The sequence below is a fragment of the Bos indicus x Bos taurus genome, chromosome 15 (assembly GCF_003369695.1).
Source record: "Bos indicus x Bos taurus breed Angus x Brahman F1 hybrid chromosome 15, Bos_hybrid_MaternalHap_v2.0, whole genome shotgun sequence".
NCBI classification, from domain to species: Eukaryota; Metazoa; Chordata; class Mammalia; order Artiodactyla; family Bovidae; genus Bos; species Bos indicus x Bos taurus.
In genome coordinates, this window is record NC_040090.1 from 20771173 (window position 1) to 20792332 (window position 21160).

The 21160-nt window shown below is 41.9% G+C and overlaps 1 long non-coding RNA gene across 1 annotated transcript; it reads right to left on the minus strand.

The window, feature by feature from the left end:
• Positions 1 to 9628: 9628 nt before the first annotated feature.
• Positions 9629 to 15604, minus strand: LOC113905439. Its single transcript, XR_003514673.1, has 3 exons — positions 15307 to 15604; positions 10414 to 10576; positions 9629 to 9890 (listed from the first exon to the last, which is right to left on the minus strand). It is a non-coding gene; the product is annotated as an uncharacterized LOC113905439 (long non-coding RNA).
• Between the last annotated feature and the right edge of the window lie 5556 nt (positions 15605 to 21160).

Sequence of the window (21160 nt, forward strand, 5' to 3'; positions counted from 1 at the left end):
TTAGTAAAACATCCCTGGTTGATTCCTGTTGGCTCACTATATATATATATATATATGTATTACAGTTAGAACATGAGACAAAACCTTACATTAAAATGCTGACTATTCATTCAGCCTTTCAGATGTGGGTTCTTAGATGCTGATTTACAACTGCTTGAGTTGTAAGTTGACTTTTTACTAGCAAGTTCAAAGATCATCTCTCACTGCTTTTATTTTTTTATTTCATTAATTTACAATTATGAAGATGGAAAAATCAATAAAATACGGGTCTGTCTCTCAAGAAACTTTCATCTACCTACAATATGATCTGCTGAATCATAATAATCTATTGTTACAGATTGTCTTGATTTTTGTGATGTATTTGAATACTGTCCTCATTTAAGAATACTGGGAAACTTTTTATCTACCAAAGGAGCATGTGTGTGTTTGTGTGTGTGTGTGTGTGTGTATTCACTGCCCTCAAATCATTTTTTCGTGTTCTAGACAACCTTTTAAAAAAGTCCCTAAGTCCAGCTTAAGGTTTGGGAAGACATGTCCACTTCGGTTTCCTATGATGTTTTGTATTGCAGTATTATAGGCTAGATTATTAAAAGTTTCTTAGTTGTTTCCATAGTTTTGAAATGCAAAAGTCTTCTTATACCTTATGAATATTCTTTTATAAACTAATCCTTTTGTTCTTGGAAAATGTTTATAGTATAGATAAATAGACCCATAGGAGAACTTAAAGACTCTTAGTCTCTCACATAATGGAAAATATTTTATCCAGCTATGTTATTTATTATTTTATGAATTTTAATACTGTGTGCTTATTGATTTTAATTGCTTTTCTAGGTGATACACATAATTTGCAATGAATAAAAATTAGTTATTTTCTAAACTTTATTTCTCTTATTTATGTTTTATGTTTTGCTGCGTTGTACAGAACAAGGTTTTGCAAGCTCAGCACTGTTGATACTTTAGGCTGGAGAGTTCCCTGTTGGGGGGGCTGTCCTGTGCATTGTACCACGTTTACCAGCATCCCTGGCCTCTACCCACTAGACCAACAGTTTCCCCAAAGTTGTGACAACCAAAATTGGCTCCAGACATTGTCAAATGTCCCCTGGGAAGCAAAGTTGCCACCAGTGGAGACCCACCGGTCTAGAATATCCAAAACATTCTGTAAAGGTAGCAGTGATATGCGTATCCCTAGCTCGCTTCTGATTTTACAGAAAATAATGCTTCCATTATAATGTTTTTCCATTAAATATATCAGTTTAACATACGTAGTCTTTGTGAAGTGAAGGAAATAAAAATTTACCCTTAAATAAAATGTATATTTGTGATGAGTATTGATTGTTAATAATGTAGGATAAATTCTTTGCAATCAAAAAGAATTAGTACACTTCAGTAGACCCCTAAGGACCCTGTCAGCTCAGATGGTAAAGAATCTGCCTGCAGTGCAGGAAACCTGGGTTCAATCCCTGGTTCGGATAGATCCTCTGGAGAAGGGAATGACAGCTCACTCCAGTATTCTTGCCTGGAGAATTCCATGGACAGAGGAGACTGGTGGGCTATAGTCCATGGGACTGCAAAGAGTTGAACACAACTGAGCGACTTAACATTTTAGGACCAAGGCTGGGTGGGGAGTATGGGTGTGTGTGTGTGTGTGTGTGTGAGTGTGAAGGAGTTGGATAGGGAGTGTTTGTTGTGTAACTCTTGATTCTAGACACTTGATCACAAAAGCAGAAAAGAATCTGTGCTAAGAGAACACAGCCAAGGCTCTTGCACAGTGAAGGGAAGGAAACCAAATACTGGATTATTGCTATAATTGAGAAATAGCCCCCAGGTATTTTGAGTAAAGGAGTTCTTTAGCCACTCCATTCAAATGATAATTTATGGCTCTTTTTGTTTTTCTGAACTTATTTTATTAGGCTTCTGCTTTCAACATTTCAAATATAATAATGAAGCTGACAGTCCCTGTTATTCACTTCCAATGGCCTTGAGAAGTCTGCTTCTGTGACTAAGGTGATGATGGCAGACTTGGCGAGGAGCTGGAAGGTTCTAATCAAACCTTCAAAAATCGCCTAGAGTCGGGGCCGCAGACAGACCGCACAGGTGAGAGGAAGCATAAATTCTGCGCCTCTGCTGCTCAGACTCCACTTGGCCTGAAGGGCCTCCCTCTGTGGGGGGCTTGGAGGCCCCCTGGGCTGGCGGATTTATGTCAGCAAGCGCAGCGCAGTAGAAAGAGATTAAGAACACTTTCAAAGGGTGCGGGAGTGGGCTGCTCCTCCGGCTGAGCGATCTGGGACACAGAGCTCAGTCTGTGAGGACCTGGGCGGATGCCAGCGAAGGGAGTAGGGCAGGCCTGAGGAATGGAAGGCCACTGGCCAATTGGGTGTTGTGATAATTATATCCTTGTTTCCTTGAAGGTACCAGTGTCCTTGATTTTCCAGCTTCAAAGAGCGCTGCCTCTGAAGTGGGGGGACGTTCACACCTGCTTTGCCACAGTGATTTCTGCCTTCCTGGCTGCAGACTCAACAAGACAACAATAGTTCAACAATAGGACATTCTCAAGGCCATATTCATGCACTAGGCAAAGCTTCTTTCCCACCCTTTCTTCCTAAATGGAAAGGAAAAGGTTAGTGTACTCCGCGAGAATTCAGCAATGAATACAACAGAATAGTTTTACCTTAAATTTAGATACTTTGGAGGTTGTTGTAGTTGTTTAGTTGCTATGTCGTGTCTGACTGTGACCCCATGGACTGTAGCCTGCCAGGTTCCTCTGTCCGTGGAATTCTCCAGGCAATACTGGAGTGGGTTGCCATTTCCTTCTCCAGGGGATCTCCCCGACCCAAGGGCTGGACCCATGTCTCCTGCATTGCAAGCAGATTCTTTACCGTCTGAGCCACTAGGGAAGCTAGGCACTCTAAATCATCGCACGCACCTTCTTTATCCTCCCACCCTCTGATTCTCACCCCTCACAAAGGGACTATCACAGGAGCAGAAGTCTAGCAATAACTGGAGGTCTCAGTATACAATATACCGGGAATGTTTTGGTCTTTTCTTTTTCTCTATCTCATTCATCTTCAGAGAAGCTGTGCAAACGATATTTAAGAAGTATCAGCATAGTTCTACCTTCTATATTTTTCTTAAAGCATTTAGATTTCCACGAGACCTTTCAAGAGGAAAGTGATGTATTTATTTAGTTTTAATGGGACCCTGTTTGTCTACCAGGTGCAATGAACGGGATCTAGAAGTGGGATTTCCACTAAATATACATTTACTGCCTCCCACCTAATCTTTCCACCCATCATCTGAACCCTCCCATCATTCAATGTACAAATTTAAAACCATATTCTGATTAATAAATTCCCTTTGTTAAAGATGAGATGACTGGTTTCTGGCATGTAAAACTTTCCCAAGAAGTAGACTGGATATTACACATAACTCCCTAAATCCTGAGCTCTAATGTTTCTCTGCTGTTGCCATCAGTTCTGGAAACCAAACCTTCCTTCTCCATACAAAGGCGGGTGCTAGTCAAAACCTGGAAAGAAGAATGAGGGAAATACAGTCTATTTTTGAAAGTACTTCTTGTTCTGACCCTTGAGAGTGATAAACAGTGGTCCTGTATACAAAGTATTCCCGCTTTTTAACTTTTGCTCTGAGATGGTGCAAATAAATGCTGTTAAGTTGATGAGTTTACAACTTGGTGTTATGTAAGTAATTAGTCTTTCTTCGTTGAAACATGCAGTCAGTCAGTCTGTCCCTCTTCCTCCCTTCTTCTGCCCTACCCTTCCTTTATCTCCATTGTATTAAGAGTGTTTCACTTCCAAGGATCAGAAGTAATGACTGCTATGATACCTGGGGGCAGCAAAAGCTCTGTCCTTCAGTCTGCTCCTACCCGTCACTCGGGACCCTGGGATCCTGAGCTCTTGCTGTGATTTAATAATGAGACCCAATGGGGCAGCCCAGGTGCTGTATCTCATACCCTTGCCGATTGCCAAGGGAACATTTAATCTGTTGGCTTTATTCAGTTATGCTAGTCTGGCAAACATACCTGGAGCTATAAATTATTTAGATGTTTAATTTATTTGGTGTAGAAGGAACTCTCTTATACCTTAGTTATCTAATAGCAGATGAAAAAACACTTTGTTTGCAAATCATAAAAGCTTTAACAGACTTGTGCCTTAAAGAGTAAAAGAGACTTTCCTGACCTGAGAAGTGTAACAGGGATCCAAAAAGCATTGTTAACACATTATCCTCTAAGATAAAAATTATGGTATAAATTCCTCTGGATTAGAAGTGAAATGTGAAACAAATGCCTTCCATCAGATGCTAACAGACAACCAGTCTGAAGTGAATTCGAGTGTGAACTGCCAAGAGGGATCAGGAGGGGCACAGCAGGGTCCTTTGTCACAGTGCCCATCTCCTCTGTGACAATGTATATTCATTATAAGGACCCAAGGGAGGGGGATATTTTAAATTGTTGGAAATATGATATAACCTAAACCCTATTAGTATACAAAATTACCATCTAACAGTGAAACATATCATTGCTTTATTTATTCTTTGACTTTGCACCTAGCACATTTCATTAAATTAGAAACTCAGTACATGTTTCATTAAAATAGAAACAGATAGCACAAAGATATTATCTTATAGAGCAACCATTGTCACATCAGATAGGTCCCCCACCCTGTTTTACTCATTCTCTTGATGAAAAATGACTGATCTGAAGCAAAAATAAATTATAGCAACACAGAAATATAAACAATACAATAATAAATAATTACAATTAATAATATAATACTAAATATAATAATAAACAATGGGAGTACAGAAATTCTTTGTAAAATTTTTCTTTTATTATTGCTTTGTTTTCAAGTTACATCTTGAATCAGGGAGTATTATTGGGCTTTTGTTTACCATCATCCAAATATTTAAACAATTTTCCTTTCTCAGTAGGAAGCAGCAGAGTTTTTAGGTAAGAATGTGGTTTCTGCAGTAGCCTGAGTCTGAATTCTTCACTTTATTAGACGTGACATTGGAGAAATTATTTAACTTCTCTATGTCTCCATTGTCTAATCTGTAAATCAGGGACATTATCTTTCTCATAGAGTTCTTATGTAGTAAAGTACATAAAACAGCACCTCACCTTTAATAATGCTAAATTGCTGCTATTAGTCACTCACTAACGTGCTTTGGATTCATTTCTTCGTATTCATATAATAAACAATTCTATGAGGTAGTTATTATTCCGTTTTACTGGAAAAGCCATTTACTCCTGGATCCACAGTTAAGCACATCCAATTCACGTCTTTAAGTCCCTGTGGCGTTTCTGATTTCTGGAGCCGATTCTGAGACACAGATCTTGGTAACCGGAAGTATAAGGGGCGTGCTCGGGGGCGACATCTGTTGGCCGAGGGAGCAGATGCACGATTATGCAGCACCTGTGGCCGCAGCCAAGGCCACCCTACAGGAGCTCCAGCACAGGCCTGGCCCACCAGCGTTAAACCTCAGTGGGGCAAGAGGTTGGCTGTTTGGCGGAATCTGCCGTCCTTGGATGTAGGCTGCTCCGAACAGGGGTGTGGGTTTGGGCAGAGCAGCTCTCTTCAGCCAAGGGCTATCTCCAGAGAGGGTCTCAGTTGAAGGGGCGAGCAGCAGCCAATACTTGCAGCAGCTGGGGGTGTAAGCACTTGGGTCTTCAGGGAGGGGATCTGAGCAGGGGGTCAGGAGGGCCACACCTCTTCCGTCTTTGGAGGGTGCCCAAGGTCGTCTCATTGCCCATGGCGGTTCTTTTGCCCAGAATCTCTCAGACCCCGTTGGTGTTGGGGGAGTCTAGGAAGCATGTGGATGGACTGTCTTTGTGAACTCCACCAGGTGCTTGGTGACTTGAGATAGCACAGCTGCTGCCAACCAGCATCAGACCTGAGTAAATCACCCATAGGTCCTGGCTGCCCAAGTTTATAGTCTCCTTACAGCTGGCTATAGGACTGCTCATTTAAAAATGCTTAAATAAAACAAATTTTTAAAAATCCAATCTTCGAGCAAGCACTTCTTATGGTGTTTATGTCATGATCCATAGGCTAGAACTACAGACTTTTAAAACCGGAAGGGGCCGGAGAGATCCCATTCCTCCATTTGGGTTGGCTTGGCGGGGAGTGATTTAGTCAAGGTCACACAGCAAGTTAACTGTTACACACAATGGGATTGGGACCATGAGCATGAAAATTGATATTCTCAAGTAGAGGTTAGCTGTTTGCCAAAGAAATTATAAAAACAAATTCTTGGCTGAAAACTTGAAAGGATAGGTTTGGAATGTTATCTTAATGCACACTGCAATCTTGAAGTTTCTTGTCATATCCTAGATAAAGCACTGTGTTTATATTTTACCCATTTCCATGCAAAATGGCTTCTAAAACTCAATGCCAAGAATTCTCACTGACACTGTGTGGTTCACGTTTCATTGACTGTATTTTGTTATTTTACTATTTTACAATTAAAACCATCCTCTACTCCTAGCACTACAGTTTTTCTCTATGTAATTGATACAATACCATAAATACTATGTGGTATTGGCAATCTTTGAAGAATGAATTTTAAGTTTGAGAGTGGAGTCTTATCTTAAAATTACTTTCAGAAAACGTATCAGACACACAGAGCTGTCAGGTTTAAAACTGTACCACCAACTTTATGTTAACTTATTATCTCAATATTCTCTGGCACATGGATACACTTACAATCACAAAGATTAGTGCTTAGCCAAAAAAAAAAATTTTTTTTTTAAGTTTTCATTACCTCCTCAGTACACTACCTGGTTGGAGTTAGACGTTTAAAAATCCCATATGATTGTTCAGCTCTTCAGCAATGTTAACCCTTAAATTTTCAGCAGAAAACCTACTGAACAGTATTTGATGACTAGGAATAGTAAGAGTTTAGAGTTGAGGTTCAGAGCACAGACTGCCAATCCATACTGCCTGAGGTCAAAGCCTAGTTCTACCAGCTGTGTAACTTTGGGCAGGTTATTTAACCTCTATAAAATGGGAATAATATTTGTACTTGGTTTTTGGGTTTCTTGTAAGGATTATATGAGATAATACATGTAAAGGGCCTAGAATGGTGCCTATATACAACAGTGCTCAGTTGATGCTCTGTCATTTAGAATTGCTTTTTAAACTATAGAGGATTAAGCCTTTTACAAGGAAGGTTAAAGATGCAGATTTGAAGACTAGATACATCTAAGTGATCCTGTTCAGTTTTTGATGCTTACAATGGAGCTCCTAGGTGAAACAGAATTATAAGCCTCGTTAAGACTCTAAAGATTTATTCCACAGCCTGATGTACATAATTTATGAAGCAGTAAATTCCCAGCTTTTAACTGTAAGACATTTGATTCTGGAAATCCAAAAACCATGTTCTAATAGTGAGCTCTAAAAATCATTCTCAATGTAACTCCATGAAAGCAGTGACTGCCAACCTTGTTCACCAGTGCATGCCCAGCCTTTTACATACTGGCATTAGTACGAATTTAGTATGTGTAGAATGACTGACCAATTGACTATAAAAGGTAATGCCCTTTAATTCATAGAATTTTAGAGTTAGAGGGGGTCACCTGCTAATGGAGTCATAAATAAGGAATCTGAGGATAAATGACTTAGAACTAATTAAACAATTAGCTGTGTAGAAGCAGGATCCAAGATGTTGACTCCAAGCCTTGGACACTCAAACAAGTAATTTCCTTCTGCAGATTTTTGCTAAATGTATTCCTAGAAACACCAGTCTCTTGGGATAGTCACGGAGTAGAGTGGAAGGAGTTGTACTGTGGGCAAAACTTTGGGGAAGTGTGGGGTTAAACTAATTAAATTGTGAATTTCAGCATTCTGGAGAAGGTTTGGCTATAAAACCCCTTAGAAATGAGGATCTTTTGGAATTGATGGTCCATGAAACACATGGGAGAAGACTGGCCAGTAGGTTTCAATAAATACTGATCATGCCCTGACTACATGCATCATGATAGAAACTATACAAAAAGTTACGGCGAGTTAGACTCCAAAGAGGTCCTGGGGCATTTCTGGGAGTGGAGCAGGGTCAGAGAAGTGGCAAGGGCAAGAGAGAATTATAAAAAGGCATGCATAATTTCAGTCTATGTCTGAATTTGGGAACAACCATGAGAAAGGCTCAAATAAAAATGCTACAGGGATTCAAAGTTGAGAGTGCCATGGAAGAAACAGCATTTGAGATGAATCTTGAAAGATGGATGTGAGTTTCTTCAGTAAATGTGTGCTAGTTTTTGTTTATCTGAAACGAACTTTATTTTACTCTCATTATGAAATGTGGCTTTTCTGGATGTGCAATGGATAGTTATTTCTCTTCAACACTTTGAATAATTATTCCACAGACTCCCTGCATCCACTATAACTCTTGATAAGCCTGACAGTCTAATTGTTAGTCCTTTGCAGTCCTTTTCTCTGCAGGTTGCTTTTAAGATTTTCTCAGTGTCTCTGGAGTTCCCCAGTTGCCTTATAACACATCTAAGGCATAAATTTCCTTTTTAATTTATCTTTCTAGGGATGTACTGTATTTCGAAAGCCTAGGTCTTTCTATTGGTTCTGAAAAATTCTCAGCTATCTTTGTTTCAGATATTATTATATTATCCAGCCTCTCTACTCTCTACTTTCAAACCTGCAATTAAAATTTTAATTATTAGGTTATTAAATTATTAGAACATCTCATTCTATCTTCCATATCTTTAAATTTCTTTTTTTTTTTAAATTTTTTTGCCAAACATCAAAATGAATCAAAATAAATTTCTCTTTATTTTCCATTCCTTTTTTCCTGTGCTACATTTTGAATGTTTTCTTCAAATATTCTTGAATTCACCAATTATCTCTTCAGATATTTAACATGTTCATTAAATGTTTACTTTCAACCATTTTATTTTGTCTCTTTTTTATTCTTTTCCAAATCATCTTTTGTTGTTTTCTTATCTTTGGTTTTCCACTTCTTATTTATTTAAATTTGTCAAATGTAGACATTCTATGTTAGTAAGTCAACAGAATGTAGTGGGAAGAGTGCAGACTCTAGAACCAACTGTCTGAATCCAGATTGTAGCTCTACCACTAAAGCTACCCAGGTGGTGCTAGTGGTAAAGAACCCACCTGCCAATGCAGGAGACATAAGAGACATGAGTGCGATCCCTGGGTCAGAAAGATCACCTGGAGCAGGGCATGGCAACCCACTTCAATATTCTTGCCTGGAGAATCCCATGGACAGATGGGTGGGCTACAGTCTATGGGGTTGCAAAGAGTTGGCCATGACTGAAGCGACTTAGCATACACACACCATTTAAGAAAAGTTGACCCGGAATAAATTACTTAGTCTCCCTGTGCCTCAGTTTTTTCCTTTATAAAATGGGGATAACAGTAGTACTTGCTTCATAGTGTTGTTATGGGAATTAAATAAGTTAAAATTGGGAAAAAAACTTTACAACAGAGCTAGCACTTAACTGAAGAAGTGAAGTGAAGTTGCTCAGTCATGTCCGACTCTTACCGACCCTATGGACTGTAGCCTACCAGGCTCCTCCATCTATGGGATTTTCCAGGCAAGAACACTGGAGTGGGGTGCTGTTTCCTTCTCCAGGGATCTTCCCAACCCAGGGATCGAACCTGGGCCTCCCGAATTGTAGACAGACGCTTTTACCGTCTGAGCCACCAGGGAAGCCAGCACTTAATAATTGCTCTAAACTACATTCATAAATGAAAATATACATCCAAATTTCTCGGGGTCTAAACTAGATGCTTGTTTTTCCAGTGACTCACTCTCTCTTGGTGGTCTGCCTCCTTCTGTGCTTGGTGATCTTGGATTCAAACTCATACCTGGTGACTCTTGGCTTTCCCACTGAGTATTTGATTCTGTTGGGAACAGAAGGAAAACACCAACCTGAGAACATACTTCACCCTTTTTGGAGGGTCCTGGCCTAAGGAGGAAGTGTCAGGCTCTTGGCTTCCCGTTCTTCTGATGCTTTCGGGTTCATGCTGTGCCGCAATGGTTCCAGCCCTTAGGATAACCCAGTATTCTTATTTTCTTAGCCCTCTTGGTTCCCAGTTCTGGTTTCAGCTCATATTTGAGGATAAGAGCTGTCCCTGGACAATGACTTTACTACTTACAAGCCCAACAGTCCATTTAAAAAGTGATCCAGGAAATTCCCTGGTGGTCCAATAATTAGCACAGCACTTTCACTGCCATGGCCTGAGTTCATTCTCTGGTTGGGAAACTGAGATCCTGCAAGCCATGTAGCAAAGAAAAACAACAACAACAACAACAGAGAAACAAACAAAAAATCCAGTTCTTTTGTACTTGGAAGGGCTTCTGAGTATCTAGTTATCTATACTGCCAGAAATTACCTCCTGCTTCGAATCAGTCAGCATAGGTTACCTTATGCTGCAGCAAAAAACAATCTCCGGTGGCTTAGAAAGACAAAGGTTTGTTTCTTTTTATGCTACACATCCATCCCAAGTCAGTCCCGTCTCTGCTCCATGGGATCCGTACTCAGGGATTCAGACTGATGGGGCTTTGATTCTCTGGAAGAACATCAATCCTGTAATGGGAGCGAGAAAATACGGTGACTCATACTCCAGTTGTTATGGGCTTCCATCTGGAAGTGACCCACATCATTCACTTTTAATTAGTCAAGGCAAGTTCCCCCCGGCCACACCTAACTCCAAGGAGGTGCCTAGGAAGGAGAACTGGAAATATCAGTGAACATCACTCACAATTACTACACGCTTTTTACACCTAATATTATAAACATCCTTATCATACGGGCTGCCCTGGTGGCTTAGTGGTAAAGAATCCATCTGCAATGCAGGAGACATGGGTTCAATCCCTGGGTCAGGAAGATCCCTTGGAGAAGGAAATGGCAACCCACTCCAGTATTCTTGCCTGGAAAATCCTGTGGAAGAGAAGCCTGGTGGGCTACAGTCCATGGGGTAGCAAAGAGTCAGGACACAACTTAGCAACTGGCCAACAAGAGTTCTTATATGGATCTGCTAACTAATCTTTAAAAATATTATTATGAAGCTCTGCAACTAAAGAATGTAAAAATATTATAATGTGTGTGTGCTCAGTCACTCAGTCCTGTCCAATTCTTTGCAACCCCATGGATTGTAGCCCACCAGGCTTCTCTATCCATGGGATTTCCCAGGCAAGAATACTGAAGTGGGTTGCCATGCCCTCTTCCAGGGGATCTTCCAGACCCAGAGATCGAACCCACGTCTTCTGCATTGGCAGGCAGATTCTTTACCACTGACCCACCAGGGAAGCCCCAAACATAACATTTATTTTAAAGAGATGATGAAGGATGTTCTGGAGAGAGAGGGCAGAGGGAGGATGTCTTTGAGAACTGATGAGTCTGCAAGAAGAAATTCCCTGTCAGGAAAAAGTGCAGAATCATCTAGAGGGGATTCATCCTCTGCCTCCTGGCAGGGTCTGGAAGGTCAGCATCTGGTGGGGAGGGGCTGCACATGTTCCCAGGGAGGCTGGACCCCAGCTCCCCTGGAGTCCCTCCTGAGCCCCAGGGGAAGTACAGAAGTACCTGGTCGGCCTGGATCAGAGGGCAGGGATTTGACTTATCAGCAATTAGAGCAGGTCTTAGCATGTGGTTAGGTGTTCAATAAATATTTGTTAAGTAAATGAATGATGATGATAAGGTCAGGCCTTGGTGTTGCATAAAAACCTGGACTTCTGCATGAGCCTGTGGATTGCAGAGAGGGAGGTGGCTACCTTTCTCATAGACTAGGCAGGATGGGGACTTGGAGTTAGAATTAGGCTGATTTGGCTTCCCCAGTGGGTTAGCCCTAAAGAATCTGCCTGCAATGTAGGAGATGTAGGAGACGTGGGTTTGATCCCTGGGTTGGGAAGATCCCCTGGAGGAGGAAATAGCAACCTACTCCAGTATTCTTGCCTGAAAAATTCCACGGACAGCAGAGCCTGGAGGGCTACAGTCCATGGGGTTGCAGAGTTGGACACGACTGAAGGACTGAGCACAAGCATGAAGGAAAATAATAGCAACATCTTGCACACTTGTTAGGCATTTTTTAAAACTATTTCCCTGAATCCTTTGTAATGTGTTATGTAATATATCATATTTGTAAATGTAACTTATTTGCAAATAAACAATAGATATTTATTGACTACTGGATAAAGAATTTTCAGCACATTACTCATGAACAGGGTGAAGTGAAGTGAAGTGAAAGTTGTTCAGTCATGTCTGACTCTTTGTGACCCCATGGACTACACAGTCCATGGAATTCACCAGGCCAGAATACTGGAGTGGGTAGCCGTTCCCTTCTCCAGGGGATCTTCCCAACCTAGGAATTGAACCCAGGTCTCCCACATTGCAGGTGGATTCTTTACCAGTTGAGCCACCAGGGAAGCCCCACTCATGAACAGGGTAAGAGCTGTAATTCTCAAAGTGAAGGTACAAAGCTTCAGACATGCTTCCCAAGGGCAGCCTTGGGTGTGAGTCTAGTCTGTGGTAAACCAACAGGCGCCCCGCTGGTCTTACCCAGGCTTTGAGGCCTCAGGTCGCAGTAGAGAGGGTTAGGGGATGAATATAGCAAACCTGGGTTCTACTCTTAGCCCTGCCACTACATTGTCTCAGGTAAATCCTTCCATCTCTTCTGTAAAACAAGTGTTGGGTTCAATGGTCCCTAAGACAAGTTTGAAGTTCAGCCTATATGCACTGGGTCTGGCCATTCCAATCATCCCCAACTGGCTCAGGTATCTACTATCCGCTGCTTAAATGTTTTGAATGTCATCCCTACTCTCAAGTCTTTGCCATGTGAGGACAAGTTTCTCTCAGGTTTGCAGCAGACAGAGGTAACCTGGCTTGTCAGAAACAGAAGAATTGCAGGAACCCATCCAAAACATTAGCTTATCCTGATTATAAATATTACTCCTGATGATTCCAGGAGCAATTGCTACGTGTCATATAAAACTGACTTCTTATCACTGACTCTGTGCTTCAATTTTCCATTCTCTAACCTCCTCTAAATTTTTTCTTTCTCCCTTTACTATAAAGTAATATTTTCCTTGGCTTCAAAATATGTGACACCTTCCCCATAGTTGTGGAAATAATGGGAGGCTTGAGCCCAGAGCATCTGAGGTTCTCTCATGGAGCCTCACTGTTGCCCCTTGGGAGAAATCAAAACACGAAAAGAAGGCGCTGCTGTAGCCAGACAGCCAAAGAGTAGTTTGCATTCTTTCATCTCCCCGTATCTTTGCCAATATTGTTTCCTCTGCCTGAAAAGTCCTCTCTACACCCTTTCTTCGGGTAAGTTTCTATCCACTCTTCAATGTCCTCAGTCTATGGTTATTTTTTCCATAACATTTGCATACCTTGATATTACAGAACTTAGCACTCTGTAGTATAAGTACTATTTGTAAGTCAACTTCCCAACTTGGAGAATCTACACCGTCTGGAAAACCTGTGTTCATTTTTTCTTTTTCTTTTTTTTTTAATTGGAGGATAATTACTTTACAAGTTTTGTTGCTTTCTGCCATACAACAATGTGAATCAGCCATAAATATATATTTGTGTGTGTGTGTGTGTGTCTGTGTATCTCCTCCCTCTTGAGCCTCCCCCACCACCCAACCCATCCCTCTCTTCTTCACAGAGCTCGGGGCTGGGCTCCCTATGTTATATAGCAGCCATCTATTTTTTAAAAATTTACTTATTGTACATATTTTGGGCTGTGCTGGGTCCTCATTGCTGCGTGGGCTTTTCTGTGGCTGTGGTGAGAGTTCCTCTCTGGTTGCAGTGCGTGGGCCTCTCACTGTGGTGGTTGCTCTTGTGGAGCACGGGCTGTAGGGTATGCGAGCTTAAGCAGTTGCTGCATGTGGACTTGGTAGCTGTGGCTCCCAGGCTCTAGCACACAGGCTCAATAGTTGTAGTGCTCAGGCCTAGTGCTCAGCAGCGGGTGAGGTCTTCCTGGATCAGGGATGAAACCCGAGTCTCCTGCGCTGGCAAGCAGATTCTTTCCCACTTAGCCCCCAGGGAAGCTCCTGCTCTCTCTTTCACACACAGCAATGCTACTCTCACAATTTGTCCCATCCTCTTCTTCCCCCTCTGTGTTCACAAACTCATTCTCTACATCTGCATCTTTATTCCTCCCCTGAAAATAGGTTCATTGGTACCATTTTTCTAGATTCCATATATGTGCGTTAATATGCAATATTTCGGAGAAGACAATGGCACCCCACTCCAGTACTCTTGCCTGGAAAATCCCATGGACGGAGAAGCCTGGTGGGCTGAAGTCCATGGGGTTGCTAAGAGTCAGACGTGACTGAGCGACCTCACTTTTCACTTTCATGCATTGGAGAAGGAAATGGCAACCCACTCCAGTGTTCTTGCCTGGAGAATCCCAGGGACGGGGAGCCTGGTGGGCTGCTGTCTACGGGGTTGCACAGAGTCAGACACGACTGAAGAGACTTAGCAGCAGCAGCAGCAGCATGCAATATTTACTTTTCTCTTTCTGACTTCATTCTGTATAACAGGCTCCAGGTTCATCCACCTCAGTTCAACTGACTCACATTCGTTCCTTTTTATGATTGAATAATATTCCGTTGTATACATGTATCATAACTTCTCTATCCATTCATCTGTTGATGGACATCTAGTTTGTTTTCATGTTCTGGCTATTGTAAAGAGTGCTGTAATGAACATTGGGGTACATGTGAAAATCTGTGTTCTAATATCTAGCATGATACTCTCCCTTTTATTTCTTTACAGTAGACACAGTCTTATCACCTATGCTCCTTTGGTCAGCCAGTCCGGGTCATAACATTGCCAGAACACAAAAGCAATGGCAGAAAGGGAGCCCAGAACAGAATACGCAACATACACTGCAGGACCCGTGCAACTCAGCTCACCAGCTGGAAGCAGCCACAGTACTGTGTTAAGAACGCTCAGAAAAGCTCCTTTGCTCTAGATCTCATTGGCTGACAGCAACTGATGACCCTCAAAAACTGGGACACCCACTGCAATTTTATTTTGGAAAATATCTCAGATATAAGTAGTGTTATAATGAATTGGTTTTGAAGGGGGTACCACTAAATATTAAAATTATTTCCTGGTATTTGATTCTCAGAGGTTCTATACCTGTCAACAGTAAATCTCCTTTATTTAAATTACCTTGACAGGCTTTTTGTTCCTGTGCCACCAGGCAGTCCTGTGCAAACAGTATGCCACCTGTATTAGTGTTCTCCAGAGAGGACCAAAAAGATGTCCGTGTATACACAGAAAGAGATTGTAATGAATAGGCTCACATGATTATGAAGACTGGCAAGTCCAAAGTCTGCAGGGGTGGTAGGCCATATGCTGGAGACCCAGGGAAGAACTGCAGTTTGAGTCCAAAGGCAGTCTGGTAGCAGAATTCCATCTTCCTTGGGCATGGTCAGTCTTTTCTCTATTGAGATCTTCAACTCAGTGGTAGAGACCCATGTAATCTTTTTTGAGACCTACCCACGTTATAAAGGGTTAGCTGCTTTATTCAAAGATTTAAATATTATTCTCAGTTCAGTTCAGTTCAGTTCAGTCACTCAGTCATGTCAGACTCTTTGCGACCCCATGAATTGCAGCACGCCAGGCCTCCCTGTCCATCACCAACTCCCGGAGTTCACTCAGACTCAAGTCCATTGAGTCAGTGATGCCATCCAGCCATCTCATTCTCTGGCTTCCCCTTCTCCTCCTGCCCCCAATCCCTCCCAGCATCAGAGTCTTTTCCAATGAGTCAGCTCTTTGCATGAGGTGGTCAAAGTACTGGAGTTTCAGCTTTAGCATCATTCCTTCCAAAGAAATCCCAGGGCTGAGCTCCTTCACAATGGACTGGTTGGATCTCCTTGCAGTCCAAGGGACTCTCAAGAGTCTTCTCCAACACCACAGTTCAAAAGCATCAATTCTTTGGCGCTCAGCCTTCTTCACAGTCCAACTCTCACATCCATACATGACCACAGGAAAAACCATAGCCTTGACTAGACGGACCTTTGTTGGCAAACTAATGTCTCTGCTTTTGAATATGCTATCTAGGCTGGTCATAACTTTCCTTCCAAGGAGTAAGCATCTTTTAATTTCATGGCTGCAATCACTATCTGCAGTGATTTTGGAGCCCAGAAAAATAAAGTCTGACACTGTTTCCACTGTTTCCCCATCTATTTCCCATGAAGTGATGGGACCGGATGCCATGATCTTCATTTTCTGAATGTTGAGCTTTAAGCCAACTTTTTCACTCTCCACTTTCACTTTCACAAGAGGCTTTTTAGTTCCTCTTCACTTTCTGCCATAAGGGTGGTGTCATCTGCATATCTGAGGTTATTGATATTTCTCCCGGCAATCTTGATTCCAGCTTGTGTTTCTTCCAGTCCAGCGTTTCTCATGATGTACTCTGCATATAAATTAAATAAGCAGGATGACAATATACAAGCTTGACGTACTCCTTTTCCTATTTGGAACCAGTCTGTTGTTCCATGTTCAGTTCTAACTGTTGCTTCCTGATCTGCATATAGGTTTCTCAAGAGGCAGATCAGGTGGTCTGGTATTCCCATCTCTTTCAGAATTTTCCACAGTTTATTGTGATCCACACAGTCAAAGGCTTTGGCATAGTCAATAAAGCAGAAGTAGATGTTTTTCTGGAACTCTCTTGCTTTTTCCATGTCACAGAAACATCTAGAATGATGTTGACCAAATATCTAGGTACTGTGGCCTAACCAAGTTGACACAGAAAATTAACCATCACACCCCCTCACATTCAATCGTTAGCAATGTGCCTTGAGGACCACATTGCCTATGACTGAAGCCACATCCAGGCTTAACAGGAAAGCACACTCTTATAAACTAGTGATGTCTGCTCTGAGCACAGAAGGGAAGAGAGGCAGCCTGGGTCACATATTTCCTATTCCTACAACAGAAGTTTGGTTTGTATTTATTGAATGAGCAAGTGACAAATCTTGTCCATTTTGCCATTCAACCTCGGACAAGCCTCGATTCAAGATGTGTTTAAATTGAATTGTTTGACATCAATCAGGCAAGCTGACCAAATTCTCATGCTCCCTGTGTATACGCACAAGAATGCTCCCAGCAGCTTCATTATCAACATCTCCAAACTAGAAATAACCCTGAGAGTTCATCAATGGTACATGGCTAAATGAAAAACATTGTGCTATAATAAACACGAAGTATAACTACATACAACCTGGATGACTCTTACAAGCACGAGGTTGAGCAAAAGAACAAAAAGAACAAGGCCTTAATTCCATTTATCAAGTTCCAACACATAAAATTAAACTCTGTTCTATGTAGATGCATACTTAGGTGCTAAATAATTGTCTTAAAAAACAAAGCTATGATTCCCATAAAATGTCTGATAGTGGTTATCTCTAGGAGCATGAGAGATGCTGTGAGGAGAGAATTCACAATATTACACTTCTTGATTTGGGTTTTAACTTTAAAACTACACGTTAAAATGCTTTTTTGTATGAGTGTTAAACATTCAAAAAGTTTAATTCTTCCCCCTAAGGTTCCCTTATGCCAATTCCTAAAAAAAAAAAAAAAAGAAGAAGAAGAAGAAGAAAAAGAAACAGGCTGGTGTAGAATTAAAAGAAAACTCAGCTACAATTAGCGGCAGTTCAGGCCTATAGGGGGCGCTCTCATGCCCTCCAGGGATCCTCAATTACCTCAAACAGGAAGAGACTACCCTTATAGCTCTCCTACATCTCCCACAGGCAAGTGTTGCCTACTTCACTGTCCAACGGGAAGGAAAAAACCTCTCTCCCTGAAGGATTGTGCAGCCAATCCCAGACTGGAGCAGTCCAACCAATGAGAAGCTTCCATGCTTTGACTCCCAGCTTCCTCCCTCCCAAGTCTCCCCTTTCCCCTATAAAAGCTAGTTTCCCTTCTTTGTTCCCTGGGTTTGCCTACAGTCTTCCATAATTTAATACTCTGAGTTGCAATTCCTCTGGCTATTACCGAAAAAACTCACTTTTGCTGATAAAATAACTGGTGAAAAGTGAAAGTCGCTCAGTCATGTCCGACTCTTTGTGACCCATGGACTATACAGTCCTTGGAATTCTCCAGGCCAGGATACTGGAGTGGGTAGCCTTTCCCTTCTCCAGAGGATCTTTCCAACCCAGGGATTGAACCCAGGTCTTCCGCATTGCAGGAGGATTCTCTACCAGCTAAACCACCAGGGAAGCCCCAAATAACTGGTGCTATTATATTATTAAAGCTGACACAGGGAACCCCAAGAAGCTGACCCAATCCCTGTTTAGCCCCTGGCCAAAGAGACCAGTGCATTCACTCTCCAAACTACTTCCCCACTGGTGTCTACTATAGAGCTTTTTCTGTTTTGCTTCTTTCCCCAGAACAAATGTCTCCATTTTAGTAATGATTAGATTTACAATATAACAAATTCAACAGTTGAAAGTCCTAAAATTCATCCTCAGTGAAACTTGCAAAGCAGCTGCAAAAAAGATGAATGTCACTCATGGGATCAAAAGCCTAGAAGGATTTCGTGGAAAAGTTTAGCAATATGTGCATGCATGGCCTATTCTAAGCTGAAGGCTCTGTCAAAGGATAGTGGCCCCCTATCTCACCATGAGCTGAAAGTGCCTGGGATAACTGCCCTTTGGAAAGCTGCTGGTTCCTATGCAGAAATCTTGCTACAAAGGACAGGTTCTCATGATCCACCTTCTAGGATCCTAGGCTGAAAATTCAGAGTTGAGCTTCCAGAAAGTTAGAGAAAAGGCAAGGTGATTTTAAGGGCAGGTGCTTGAGGTTTACTTTCTTCATAGCTTTCAGTACTTAGAAACTTGCCGTTAAATATGCTTTCTTCCCTCTGGAAAACAGATTTCCCCTCTCTCTCACCTCTGCCTGGGGAATAACAAATTTCATATGGAAACCTGAAAACCCAAAGAGAAATATGCAATGCTTCAGACACCTCGTGTCGGACTGGCTGTCACAGACCCTGGTTTGGGTCAGGCTGTTTAAGCTTCTTTGGAACAAGCATTTATCTACTGCGGGGTCATTTTATAGATCCATTAAATCTACATTTTCTCTTGGGCTCCTTTCCTCAGCTCCCCTCAACCCTGCTCTAGTCACACACTCTAAAAACCCCCTTAAGCCCCAGAAATAAATCTCTATAAACTGCCAAGCGTTCAATCAGGCTTTTACTGTATCTCTTTGCAATTAGAATAAATTTACTGCTTGGAGAGATGGGGGGAAATATGCAAGGTACTCCTTGGATAAATACACCGCAGTGAGAAAAGTAGAGACTCTGTGAAAGTTATCTCGGTGAATTCAACAAGAATCAAGGTCACTGGAGCTGCTACATACCAGGGAATGTTAATTAATGGGCCTGCAGCTGGTGGTACCACTTGGCTGCTCTGCTCCAGCTGCTTGCTCCATATTTCTCTCGTTTGTAGGACCATTCTTGGATCAAATCCCATCTCTTTTTTTCCTCCAAGTACAAAAAGTACATAAGTCTATCCTGGAAGGATGCCAGCCTTTCAGAGAACTGAGTAAAGTGTTGTTTCTTGGCTATTTTTATCTCCTTTTTAAAGAGAGGTCATGCTATCACCTCTGGAGCTGGATTACTTGTAATCGGGCGTTCAAGCTGTGGTCTGAGGTCACCACTCTGGCACCATCCACGCGGAGGTGTCCTGAAGTCGGAGAGCAGCGACCGGCACTTGTAACTTCCCCTCAAACAAAAGCGGAAAGCACCTGAAAAGATGCACCTATCTCCTTCACTGCACAGTCTGCATTTTAAGCCAGGCTGAAGGCAAGGTGAAAACACAACCCAAGGCACTCGATGTTTCTGAGATGAAGAGGGAGAGAGAAAGAAACAGGAGAAAAAGAAGAGAGTGACAGAAGAGGCAGAAAGTATTTCCAGGGTAGTTAATATCATTTGAATCTGCTGGGAAGCCTTAAATGAGACCAGGCATGTAAACCACTTAGCTGGACACAGGCAGCTATTGTTAATTAAAATAACAGTTCAGATTTGAGGTAGAACAGACGTGTTCAACACGAACTAGGGGCTGCACTGGCTTGGGACTGTATTTAGGCAGTGCGTTATTCTGGTTAAACCTGGACTTTGGAGTCAGAAAGATCTGGTTTGGAGTCCCTGCTCAACCATTTAAGCCTCTGCGTGTCACTTGAGTGCTTAGTTATTTCTTTAGACCTCAACTTTCTCATCTGTATAATGGGGCTAATAATAGTATCTGCCTCAAGGCTGCTGAGCAGATCTCATGAAATACAGCATGTGGGACCTTTGGCACAGTGCTTGGTACGTGTTAATCTCAATGAATACTCATTGTGGTAATTGGGGCGTTTATGACTGTTTTCATAGGTCAGAAAGGGAAGAATTACAAAAAGTGTTTCAGGAAAACAGTTTGCCTCTCCTGGCAGGTGAAGATGGCTTAAGAAGAGCAGTTTTTTCCAAAGCAGTGAAAATGGTCCTGCTAGCCTCTATTGCAGCCCGGCTTGTTTTTCTTCTCATTTGGAAACTTTCTTTCCTTCAGTGTTACACAGTGAGGAGACTGGGCGTTCTTCCCACAATGACAGACATGCAAATCTCGCCCAGAAATAACAGGGAAAATGCCTGACTCTGCTTCTTGAAGGAATTCTCCAGGTAGCCATTAGCCATAAACTCCAGGCTCAGGGCCCTGGAGATGGCTGCGCCCACTCCCCCCAAGCCAGGCGGGCTGTCTTCAACTTGGGCCGGCTCCTTTATGAGAAAGACCAGCTTTACTGAGCTTTACTTTTTAAAGGGGGGGAAAAAAAGAACATTCTAAAAAATTAGGAACTGTTCTCCATTACTACTTCCAAACTGTAAAATGATATTTGGGTCTTTTAAAAGACTTGGGAAATTTACTGAAATTAAGGAATATGGATTTAAAGGGAACCTTGGGGGATTAGATTTTTTTCTTCTCTTTGAAGCATTTGAAACAACTTTAATCTGCTTTCAGAGTGCTATGCAATTTGGCATGGCATTCTGGGAGAGTGTTGTTGCGTTCTTCCTGGAACTGATACTTTTGTGCCCCTTTTAAAACCCATTTAGAGAAATATTTAGAGTATAAAAAAACACTTGAATTTAAAGAACAAGACTATTCAAGGTAAAGGAATGGCTTC